The sequence below is a fragment of the Hermetia illucens genome, chromosome 2, assembly GCF_905115235.1.
Source record: "Hermetia illucens chromosome 2, iHerIll2.2.curated.20191125, whole genome shotgun sequence".
Lineage (NCBI taxonomy): Eukaryota > Metazoa > Arthropoda > Insecta > Diptera > Stratiomyidae > Hermetia > Hermetia illucens.
Genome location: NC_051850.1, coordinates 148,800,977 through 148,813,535, shown reverse-complemented (window position 1 = coordinate 148,813,535; position 12,559 = coordinate 148,800,977).

Genomic DNA, 12,559 nt, shown 5'->3' with positions numbered 1-12,559 from the left:
CTATTAACAAAATACGATATTACTTTTCCCCCAACCTAATATGTACATATTAAAGGCATAAATATTTTGCGCATACTGGTGTGCACATATGTAGATGTTATCTATACGCACCTACATTGAATATTTTCACTTTTAACTCCGCATGCTATTAAGCATTAAGCATGCTGGACCCAAGCTCAGCAAAAGGAGGAGGGTTTTCTGGCACCGTACTTTGCACTATCGCAAACAAAAATAAAATGCTGACATGAGGGAAAGAGATAAATACAGTATAGTTGGAGTTATTTCACAACGGTAAATCCTACCTGACCTCTCTTGGTAACAGGTCCTACGATAGGCCGACCAAGAAAATGCATAGAATATTATTAGGAATAATATGATCGGATTAAGTAACAAGCCTCGGAAAAATGGTTGAGCGCCCACCTCAGTCGACGCGGCAGGACGCGCCCCGGTCCGGTTGAGAAATGGGCAAAGGTTCAGGGCGTAAGTAAATTAGACTGGACAAAACAAATACGTGTCTGTACACTAAATATTGGTTCCCTAACTGGAAAGGAACGAGGAACTTGCAGGAGCCCTTTGGAAAAGGCGCATTGATATCTGCGCGCTACAAAAACTCTATGGTCTGGTGCCAAAAACTGCGACTTAGAACGCGAACGCGGTAAAAATGGCCACGTCTCTATTTGCCGATTAAGCACCGATAAAACAGCGTAAGGAACACACTTACCCGCCGCGCATTGAATAGTGACGGTTTTGTGAGAAGAAAGAATAAATGATCTCACTTACGGAATTACCAACCATTACGAATGTGGACCAAATGAAAGACACGATCCACAAAGCGGCCTCTGCAACCCTCGGGGTCACCAAGCCAGGTAAGCAGTACTCCAACCGAGATACTCGGCTCTGGAGTGACGATGTTGAAATGAAGGTCCATGAAAAGAAAGGCTTCTACAACAAACTTCTCGACGATAAAACGCTCGCCATTTGGCAAATTTATTATAATGGCAACCGGGAAGCAAAGAAAGCGATTACTGTCACCCGAATTCGCGAAATAATAATGATGGGAAACTTTAAACGCTCGTATCTCCGTTAATATTGATTATTTCGAGAAAAGGAGCTTAATTCGTGTTCACTAGTATAGAGGAGACTTAGACCTGCAAAAGGGTGTATGGGTTGGGGGGTGTATGTAATGGGAAAACGGCCGAAAAGTAGAGGAATCTTTTAAAAAACTTTAAACGCTCGTATCTCCCTTAATATTGAAAATTTCGACAAAAGGAGCTTAATTCGTGATCACTAGTATAGAGGAGATTTAGACCTTCAAAATGGTATGTGGGTTGGGGAGTTTATGTGGTGGGGAAATGGCCGAAAATTGCAGGAATCTTTTGAGAAACTTTAAATGCTCATATCTCCCTTAATATTGAGAATTTCGCAAAAGGACCTTAATTGGAGATCACCACAGGGAAGGAGCCCGTATTCAGGCTATACGTTGGCTACCATAGCTTACACCAAAATACAAATGGTAACGCACTGCGGATTATTCAATTAGCAGGGCCACACGAAATGGTAGTTGGAAGTACCTGGTTTGCTTGGAAAGCGGTCCAGATATATACGTGGGCCTCTCTAGACGGGTCCCCTTTCACCCAATTTACCACGTGTTGATTGAACGCCGCCACCTCTCAGCCCCGATGAATGTCAGAACATATATTATAGAAGGACCAATATAGACTCGGTTCACTATCTCGTTGGCATCGTGCTCCGAGCTCGAATAACAATACCACCTAGAATCCCCTCTGACAATCAGGTGAGAGTTAACAATGAAGCCATCCACGACACAGCCCTTCGCGACACCTATAAGAGGGAAATGGATGCCGCAATAACCGCAGTCAACAGAGAACCTGGGGATGAAGTGTCTACAAATGATCTTCACAACCACCAGAAGAACGTTATCATGGATACGGCCACAAACATACTTGACTCCAACCGCAAAAGGAGTCGAAACGGCTGGTTTGACGATGAATGTAAGCTAGCACCGGAACGCAAGAATGCCGCATACCGAGTAATGTTGCATTCTCAAAGAACGCGGGCACGCGCAGAGACTTATCACGAACTCCGTCGAGCGGAGAAGCGACTTCACAGACGGAAAAAGGAAGCCTGGGAGAACCAACAAGTCTGTGAACTAGAAAAGTACAGGGAGCAACCGCACCAGGCGCGCAAGTTTTACCAACAAGTCAGCAGGATGAAGCCTTATACACCTCGATGCTCATCCTGCCGAGACAAAGAGGGAAATCTGATTTCCGACAGAATGGGCATATTAGAGCGACGGGTTGCGTACTTTAATGAGCTACTGAACAACCAGAACATCGGCGAGTTGGAGATCCCCAACTGAAGACGACGGACAAATACTGCCACCACCAAGTTTAGGAGAAACAGTCCGCGCAATCCATCGGCTAAAAAATCATAAGTCGCCAGGAGCCGATGGAATTACAGCCGAATTGGTTAAATATGGAAGCGACCAGTTACACCAAGTGGTTCATCAACTTGTGCTCAAGGTGTGGGACAGCGAATCAATTCCTGACGATTGGCAACGAAGCATTATCTGTTTCATATATAAAAAGGGAGATATCACAGAGTGCAGCAATTATAGAGGTATTACGTTGCTGAATACCATCTATAAGATATTCTCCACTATCTTGCGAGGCCGGATAGCCCCATACGCTCAGAACATCATTGGCCCATACCAAAGAGGCTTCACTCCCGGCAAATCAGCAACAGATCAGATTATCTCTTTGCGGCAAGCGATGGAAAAACTGTTGGAATATGGACAACAGTTGCACCATATATTCATCGACTTTTAAGCCGCCTATGATAGCATAGCCAGGGTAAAACTGTACACGGCCATGAGAGAATTCGGTATCCCGACGAAACTAATAATACTGACTAGGCTGATCCTGACCAAAGTAAGAGGCCAGATAAAAGCAGCAGGATCACTCTCAAGACCATTCGATATCAACAACGGTATACGATAAGGGGATGCCCTACCATGCGTCCTCTTTAACCTGGCCCTCGAGAAAGTGATCCGTGATGCTGAGGTAAATGCCAGAGGTACGATCCTCTTTAAGTACACCCAACTACTGGCCTATGCTGATGATATCGACATCATGGTAAGAACCACCCGAGACGTACAAACTGCCTTCATCCAGATCGGGCGGGCGACAATCGGGGAGAGATCGTGGGCTGCACATCAATGAAGGCAAGACAAAATATATGGTTTCAACGGCAGCACCGAAGACGAACCAACCAACAACATCAAACCGCACTGGTCAAACAGCTACGATGATGAAATCCGCGCACGGTTGTTGTCAGCCAATAGAGCCTATTTCAGCTTACAAAAACTGTTCCGCTCGAAACGTCTCACCATAGGTTCAAAGCTCTTACTGTACAAAACTATGATCTTGCCAGTCCTCATGTATTCCTCGGAAACTTGGGTTCTTAGCAAGAAAAATTGCGAACTTTTGGCCGCGTTCGAGAGAAGAATCCTCCGAAGAATTTTTGGCACCCTACATGACGATGGACGATTCCGTAGCCTACACAATGACGAAATCAATGAGCGATACCATGACCGTCCGGTTGTGGATAAAATCCGGCTCAATAGGTTACGGTGGGCGGGTCACTTAATCCGTATGAATGAGAATGATCCCACCCGGAAAGTCTATAAGGGCAATATCTATGGTAGAAAAAGAAGACGAGGCAGACCCTGCCTAAGATGGAGCGATGGCGTAGGGCAGGACGCCAGACAGCTTTTAGGGATATCGAATTGGTTGACCTCGGTCCAAAACCGGGATGTCTGGAGTTCCTTATTAAGGCAGGCCTAGACCGGATACCGGTTGTTGCGCCGTTGATGATGATGAAATCTCCTCTATACTAGTGATCACGTTTAAGGTTGTTTGAAAGATTCCTCCACTTTTCGGCCATTTTCCCATCATATACACCCCCCAACCCATACACCATTTTCCAAGTCTGAATCTCCTCTGTACTATTGGTCTCGAGTTAAGGTCCTTTTCTCGAAATTCTCAATATTAACAGAGATACGAACGTTCAAAAATCTTTCAAAAGGCGCCTCCACTTTCCGGCCATTTTGCCAGCAGCTACTAACCGGTATACAGTTATTTAAAATTTTTAGAACAATTCCCTGTATTCCCTGCCCTCATTAGGGAACTAACTATTGTTGCAACCATGAAGGGTGTATCGCGAGCGCCTCTGTTTATGTTGCACTTCTGCAAAGTCGTGAGTGATTAACTGTCGTCAGCTTTTGCAAGGAGCCTGTTTTCGCCTGTCGAACCAAAGGCAGTTTTCTGACAGTATGTACTTCACGGAGAGGTTCTTAGCAAGAAACCACTGACCACTTTGTCGGGATTGGTGATGAGGATCCGGCCCGGCACAGCTTTAAGGCAATATGGATGGAAGAAATAAGGGGCGTGCATGGTTCCTTGTTGGCCTATGACGGATTTTTTTTTTATTGCAGGGTTGATGATGATTGACAGTCGCAATTCAGGATCATCACTATATCCTCCCCAAACTCCTGCGTTCAACTCACTATAAATGGTTCCTTTAAGGAATTTTATCTTATAGCCTGGGTTTAAATACATGCATTTATCCGCCATCTAAGTTTTTTCCTACATTTTGCTTTGGTTTTGGGTTTCTGATAATGGAGCTGATTCGTGTATCGAGACAATCTTCAGAACTGAATTGTCAGTATCTTCGGTAGTTCTGCTTTTAAAGTTGATTACTAACAGTTTGATTTTAACTAACGACACAAAGTATCTGATTCTAAACTTAATAATATCTAACTTTTCCTGAGATATCTGGATAGAAAATATGACCACTTTTCCTGTCCACAGTTACTAGCTCGTTTTTATAAGATTATGCAATCTGAAAGATGCATCTCCTTCTCCCTCTCGGTGAAGATGTTCTGCAAACTGTAAAAATACATTTACATTAAAAAAGTTTTTTGATTCCATAAAGTTTAGATAACAAGAATTTGAACTGGACATAACCAAATGTCTTTTTCTCATACGAATAAAATGTTTTTCGAATTGCTCACATCGATATGAAGTTACAGTCTAGAAGCTTCGTGCAAATTCTTCAATTTTATTGAACTGAAAGTAAACTGAGGGGGTTAAATCTTGTCAAAGGTTTTAGTAATTGGTTAATTCAAGCGTAACTTTCAATTATTTCCCAATAACCTAGCAATACTCCAGGGGTCCTTATTGTTCGTCACAAACTCTAATCCGCACAATGGAAAATAATTTCAAATAAAAGATACTTTTCCATAAGAAATCGAAAGATATTTATTCATCTTAAACAATGTCCATCATATTGTTCGTTGGGAGATTAAAGTCCCAAAAACCAGGATTTGAAAATTCTGGCTGAAAGGGTAAAATATGATAGCTGGAACAACTAAATTCCTTAATGCACAAATGAAGCTCCCTCCACTGTGCCCCTATCCAACAGGACAAGACAATTTTTCATAAAAGGTAAAGTTTCGCTTTCTGCATTTACCGGTCTGGAAGTTATTTGCCGAACAAAAATAACATACGAGGACATAGTCGCAAAAACCCTTAGGAAGTAACAGAGGCAAAAGAAAAACATTCACAGGATCTGGCAAACATATTCCAAACCGATTGATCACAGAAAGTTTAGATCAAGTTTTGTACTTTAATTCGAAATGCAAATATGAAAGGAAAACCGAAGAGGATACACCTCGTCCTTGAAGGAGATCTCAAATCGAATCGAATTCATGGGGAAGAATGAACGAGTTAAAGAGAAATTTCTTCCGGAATAAAATCATATATCCTTTCTCCTGGTTTTTCTGTAGGTCTTTTTCTCAAATGCGGTCCTTTTCACGTTCCATGGCATCCCTGTTTAGAGTAATACCAACATAGCATTACGCATTGCTTTGCGTTCTAAATCAGTTATACTTTTTCACCCTGCCGGAGACGATATTTATTCAAATAGCATTTTATTGAATGAAAATTTGCCTTTAGATGTTTGCAATTGCCTCAGGGGTTGAAAGAGTAAAACTGGGTAAACAGTCTCTCAAACGTTCAATTGAAAATATAGGAACGGTTCTAAGAAGGAGATTCTCCTTTTGAATCTATTTCCACTGAACAAAATGATTTTGGGTCCACAATTCAACAAAGTTACCACTGAGTGTCTACGAATAAGAGTAATTATTAAAGGATCGACTCTTTTGCCGATACTATTAGTTTATTGACATAACCGGCGCGTGAACCGTTGTGCCACGTCGAATTGAAGTTTCTAATTCAATATATGCGGTCAAAGCGTAGTATAGGTCTCAGGGCGAAACGTGGATTGGTACCCACGATGGAGCATAAAACCTGGGAAATGCCTGCTGAACTAACACCAACAGTTCTACTACCAAACCCTATCTCCACCTCCACGTGGAGGCCGCTGGGAGCTCTTCCTTGACGAAAAGCTGTAGACGGATATAGATGAAGGCAAGTCTCCCGCGCCTAAAAACGGGACAAATGGTACCAACTGGTCCTCCAGGTGGGGCGTTGGGTAGGACTGACAACCCTACACGGAAAACAATTTGTTACGAAGCCACAACAGGAGCCTCGGACTAGACGGATTACACAACGACGAACCCGACAACCACAACGGAATAACGATTTGCGTACTATCTCATGGAACGTGCGCCCCCTGTACAAAGATGAAGCTGCTGAGCAGCTAGCTGGTACCCTGTCAGAATATAAGGTTGATGTAACAGCGTACACAGGAGATGCGTTAGACAGGGACCGGTTTCCTGGAGAAGAGCTTCTGCACCACATATTATAGTGGCCATCCAGTAAACCATGTGCTCGGTGTAGGTTTCTTAGTTAGCCAAAAAATGAAAGCTGCTGTTATCGACTTTGAAAACATAAGCGAACAGCTATGCACTCTGCGCTTGCGGGGCAAATTTAGAAATATAAGTCACACTAGCGTTTGCGCCCCTACAGAGGAAACTGCAGAGTCGGAGAAGGATACCTTCTACGAGGCAGTAGAACAAACCCTCAAAGCCTGTCCCAGATATGATATCAAAATCATTCTTGGGGATTTTAACAGCCAAATTGGGAAGGACACCATATTCAGGCGATACGCTGGCTCCCATAACTTACACCAAAATACAAATGATAACGGACTGCGGATTATTCAATTAGCAGTGTCACACGAAATGGTTGTTTAAAGTACCTGGTTTGCGCGGAAAGCGGTCCACAAATATACATCGGCCTCTCCAGACAGCACGACTTTCAACCAAATTGACCACATGTTGATCGAATGCCACCTAATCTCAGCCTTGATGAATGTCAGAAAATATAGGGGGGCCAATATCGACTCGTATCACTATCTCGTTGGCATGGTGTTCCGAGCTCGAATAACAACACCGTTCAGAAACCCCTCTGACAATCAGGTAAGAGTTAACACTGAAGCCATCCACAACACAGCCTTCCGCGACACCTATAAGAGGGAAATGGATGCCGCAATAACTGCAGTCAATAGAGGATCTGGAGATGAAGCATCAACAAATGATCTTCACAACCACCTGAAGAACGTTATCATAAATACGGCCACAAACATACTTGGCCCTAGCCGCAAAAGGAGTCGGAACGGCTGGTTTGACGATGAATGTAAGCTAGCAACGGAACCGAGGAATGCTGCATACCGAGTAATGCTGCATTCTCAAAGAAGCGAACGCGAATACTGCCACCACCAAGTTTCGGAGAAGCTAAAAAGCTAAAAAATCATAAATCACCAGGAGCTGATAGAATTACAGCCGAATTGGTTAAATATGGAGGCGACCAGTTACACCAAGTGGTTCATCAACTTATGCTCAAGGTGTGGGTCAGCGAATCAATGCCTGACGATTGGCAAAGAGGCATCATCTGTCTCATACATAAAAGGAGAGATATCACACAGTGCAACAATTATAGAGGTATCACGTTGCTGTGTACCATCTATAGGATATTCTCTTCTATCTTGCTAGGCCGGATAACCCCATACGCCCATACCACAGAGGCTTCACTCCAGGCAAATCAGCAACAGATCAGATGTTCTCTTTGTGGCAAGCGATGGAAAAACTGTTGGAATATGGACAACAGTTGCACCGTATATTCATCGACTTTAAAGCCGCCTATGATAACATAGACAGGGTAAAACTGTACATGGCCATGAGAGAATTCGGTACCCCGACGAAATTGATAACACTGACTAAACTGACCCTGACCAATGTACGAGGCCAGATAACTCTCAAGACCATTCGACAAGGGGATGCCCTATCATGCGTCCTCTTTAACCTGGCCCTCGAGAAAGTGATCTGTGATGCTGAGGTAAATGCAAGAGATACGATCCTCTTTAAGTCCATCCAACTACTGACCTATGTTGACGATATCGACATCATGGGAAGAACCACCCGAGACGTACAAACTCCCTTCATCCAGATCGAGCGGGCGGTGCAAGATCTAGGGCTGCACATCAATGAAGACAAGACAAAATATATGGTGGCAATGTCAGCACGGAAAACCAACCAACCAACAACATCAAACCACACTGGTCAAACGGGAAGAATAAGGATAGGAGTATACAACTTTGAAACCCTTGATAATGTCTCCTATCTAGGGTCGAAAATCACAACCGATAACAACTACGATGATGAAATCCGCGAACGGTTGCTGTCAGCCAACAGAACCTATTTTAGCTTACAAAAAACTGTTCCGCTCGAAACGTCTCACCATAGAGTCAAAGCTCATACTGTAGAAGACAATGATCTTCCCTGAGGATTGGTATTGCTCGGAAACTTGGGCTCTTAGCAAGAAAAATTGCGAACTCTTGGCCGCGTTCGAGAGAAGAATCCTCCGAAGAATTTTTGGCCCCCTTCATGAGGATGGACGATTTCGTAGCCTACATAACGACGAAATCTATGAGCGATACTACCGCCGTCAGGTTGTGCGTAAAATCCGGCTCAATAGGTTACGGTGAGCGGGTCACTTAATCCGTATGGATGAGAATAATCCAGCCCGGAAACTCTATAGGGGCAATATCTATGATAGAAAAAGAATACGAGGCAAACCCTGCCTGGGATGGAACGATGGCGTAGGTCAGGACGCCAGACAGCTTTTAGGGATATCGAATTGGCGGACCTCGGCACAAAATCGGGATGTCCGGAGTTCCTTATTAAGGCAGGCCTAGACCGGATACAGGTTGTTGCGCCGTTGATGATGATGATGATGATCCTGAGCCATTCCGCAGTGTCCTCCATCGCGCAGTCCACCACTATATAACGTGACCGAAAGCGTATCCGGCTGAATACGAACTTCGCACTCCATCCCTTGCACATTTGTCTGACGGCAAGATCTGGGATAATTTCCTGCTCCTCACGAGTTAGACTTCCTAACTCCTGCCTTTGCCCCTGACCTAACCGGAATTCCTCCCCTCATGAGTTCGGGTTTGGGGCCCCTGCTCCCGGCTTTCTTGGGTCCGAGGTTGAAAGCTTAGGTTTGTCATGGGCCTTCTTAAGGACTTCTTCTGGTTTCAGGCTTTCATTTAGATAGCACAAATACCATTCAGCACCTGCGCCACTGAGTCCTGGCTCCTTCCTGATGTCTGGTATACTGATCTCAAACGTACTTTTACTTGTCCATGTTTCTTTAGTAGTGCCAATGTTAACCTTGCATTCTTGACTTCCCGACTTCCCCCTTTTTGAATGTAATCAACTGGCTCTCAGCAATGCGTCCGCCTAGTGGACCAGTTTGTATGCGGTACAGGGTCCAGATTGCCTATTGTTGTTTTTTTAGTTTGTTTGTAGCCATACTAATATGATTCCCACCACTATGAGGGTTAGAAGTTTCGCCATGCCATAGCCGTAGAACGGTGAGGTCAAACTTACCCACTAATCAGTAAGGCTCCGTTCGAATGCAGTCAGTTACTCCCGACTGCAAACTATCCAATGGGCACGGTTCGCATGACACTCTGGATTCAGAGAGGTATTTTTCGACTAGTGTGATTACCCCGTACCGGATGGGGTTATCACCAGCCACTAACGGTCCCGGTAGGCGAGAGGCTTGGCTCCTGGAGAGCCACATATCACCCTCAAAAACAGGTTCGCTCCCAGTCACATATCACCCTCAAAGAGAAGTAGGTTGGCTCCCAAAGAACTATATTCCATGTCAGTCTATCCTGCAAACCCTTGCTTGACCTTATCATGGTGACTTTTCTTATCAAAGCTACCATCAAACACACCAATAAAGCTCTTTTGCATAGGCTGAGATCATCCAAATAACGAAATTTTGACAAAATCTGTGATAACTAGGGAACAATTATCAAAAAGATGAAATTTTCTGTGATCTCATCTAGACATATCAAACAAGCACTTTAAGAAATCAAATTATCTTCACCAGATAATCCGCTTCCCATTAATTGAAACAGTTGCAGATGCTCTTCCACTTTTCACAGCTTCACACAATTAGTTTGAATTTTGATATCGATGCAATTTCTCAGCCAAACTGCAAGGGGATAATGTCCTTTTCACGGAATATACTAACAATTTATCATCTCTGTCCCAGTCTCCCCCATTTCCATACAGCCCCAACTTCCTGCTTTTAATTTCGTCCACTATGCGATAATTGATGAATCTTGTGCATGCACATTTAACTGGAACTACGCCCCAGAATGTAATTCCTGAAATGATGATTTAATTAAAATCATGGCAAACCATTTTTCATATTTTTTTTTTTGACGGAGATAAAAGCAAAAAGTTTGCCGACAATGATGCGATGAATCGCTTCGCTAAACACTGCCACCATCGGCCTCCATCCTTGTGCATTTGTTCGAGTTTGTTTCGTCCCGGTCGTCGCCTGCTCACCAACTGTAGCATTGACCATAGGTTTCGCAACTTGAGTCCAGTTTGCCTTCACTTGGCTGGCGGTTTTAAAATACGAAATTCAATTAAATGGCTAACAAGGTTACGCTACGGAAGCTCGGGAAAATGGCAAATGAGATGGCTTTTCGTTATTTTAACAATAATACAATGAGCCATGGGGGCGGTTTTTTCCAGCAAAAATAGCATTAAACCTTAGTGGAGGTGAGTGATGGCGAAGATTCATATCAAGAAAAGTGAGAGTTAGCGCCATAGTTTTCACGGCGGCCCCTATAGGCACACCCGTTCCTCCTTTCCTATTGAATTGATTAGAAGGAGCCCAAAGTGAGAACCTTTCATTTATGAATTATTCGCTACGCATCCAACCATCCACCGAGGCACATAAATCAACCTGGAAAAGGTGTTAGAAGCGGTAAAAGTTATACATTCAGCCCAGACCGATGACTCCTCCATTATAGATGCGAGTATCTCACTATGAGGTCACCCCTATCATCAACGTCGTGTGTCCGGTAAAAGTGTGAAATCAACAATTCCCACCCGCCGATGCCCAATCACAATGTCCATGGAAGAGGTTAATCCGAAGCAGGCCTTTAATCAAACACCTGTTAGGTGCCATGTTTTATGGCGGTAGCAAATCCATTTTGAATGCTTGCGTGTCGCTCTGAGTATGTGTTGATTGCCTTAGGGATTTTCGTCCTTTGCACCGCAAATTCTCTCAGCCACCACCCGCACAGTACCTACGCCTCCTGTCCGTATCTCTATCGAGTTTCATCGAAGCCAAAATGGAATCAATGCCAACATAAAAATAAGGGATGAGCTTTAAACGACGTGGCAAACGACCATTGAACGATTCGTCCCCATAAACCGATATCTCTCCCTTATTTCCCATATTCACACAACCCGACGTACGCCCTCCTATGATCCTTACATGTTACAATCTAAATAGCATTTTCCTGGCGTGGAGCTGGGATGGGGAAAAAAGAGAGGTGGCATGAATCCCTGCCGTTTCGTTCAATTACTTAATTAGGCGAGATGGTGCTTAGGAGATTTATAGCGGGACATGGCACTGTCAAACTACGGCGACGGGGTAGCTATCAAGCTCTTTTACGGGTGGCGTCATGCCAGTTAGGAAGCAAAACCCTTCCGTCTGTGTGCATGAATGGCGATGCTGTCTATCGCTCGCAGAGGTAAATTAATACGAAGCGGGTCATAATGACCCGATGAAAGTGGGAATAAAATGACCTGGCACCGATCAAATGACGAAAATACGTGACACGGCTATTACGCGTCGATTAATCATTTCCAAGGATGTATCGTATATTAGCGAGGAATTAATTGGGATCGCTGGCGAAATGAGAAAGGGAAATTCTCGTTGAAAGTATGTTTTTTTTCCAGAATTTATAACTAATTGAATGTAAATGTTGGAGGTATATTTTGAGATTTTGGCAATCAAGTGAAGTTAGTTGCGATTTCGGTGTATTAAACCACCACCAGTTGGTGCTGTTGGTGTTGAATATTGAAGTATAAATACTACTACATTTAATCAAAGAGTCATGTCAGTTTTGACCATCGTTGGGATACTGGGAATAGAAAGGAAAAAAAGGATAGAAAAGAGCCAAGAACGTATACTTT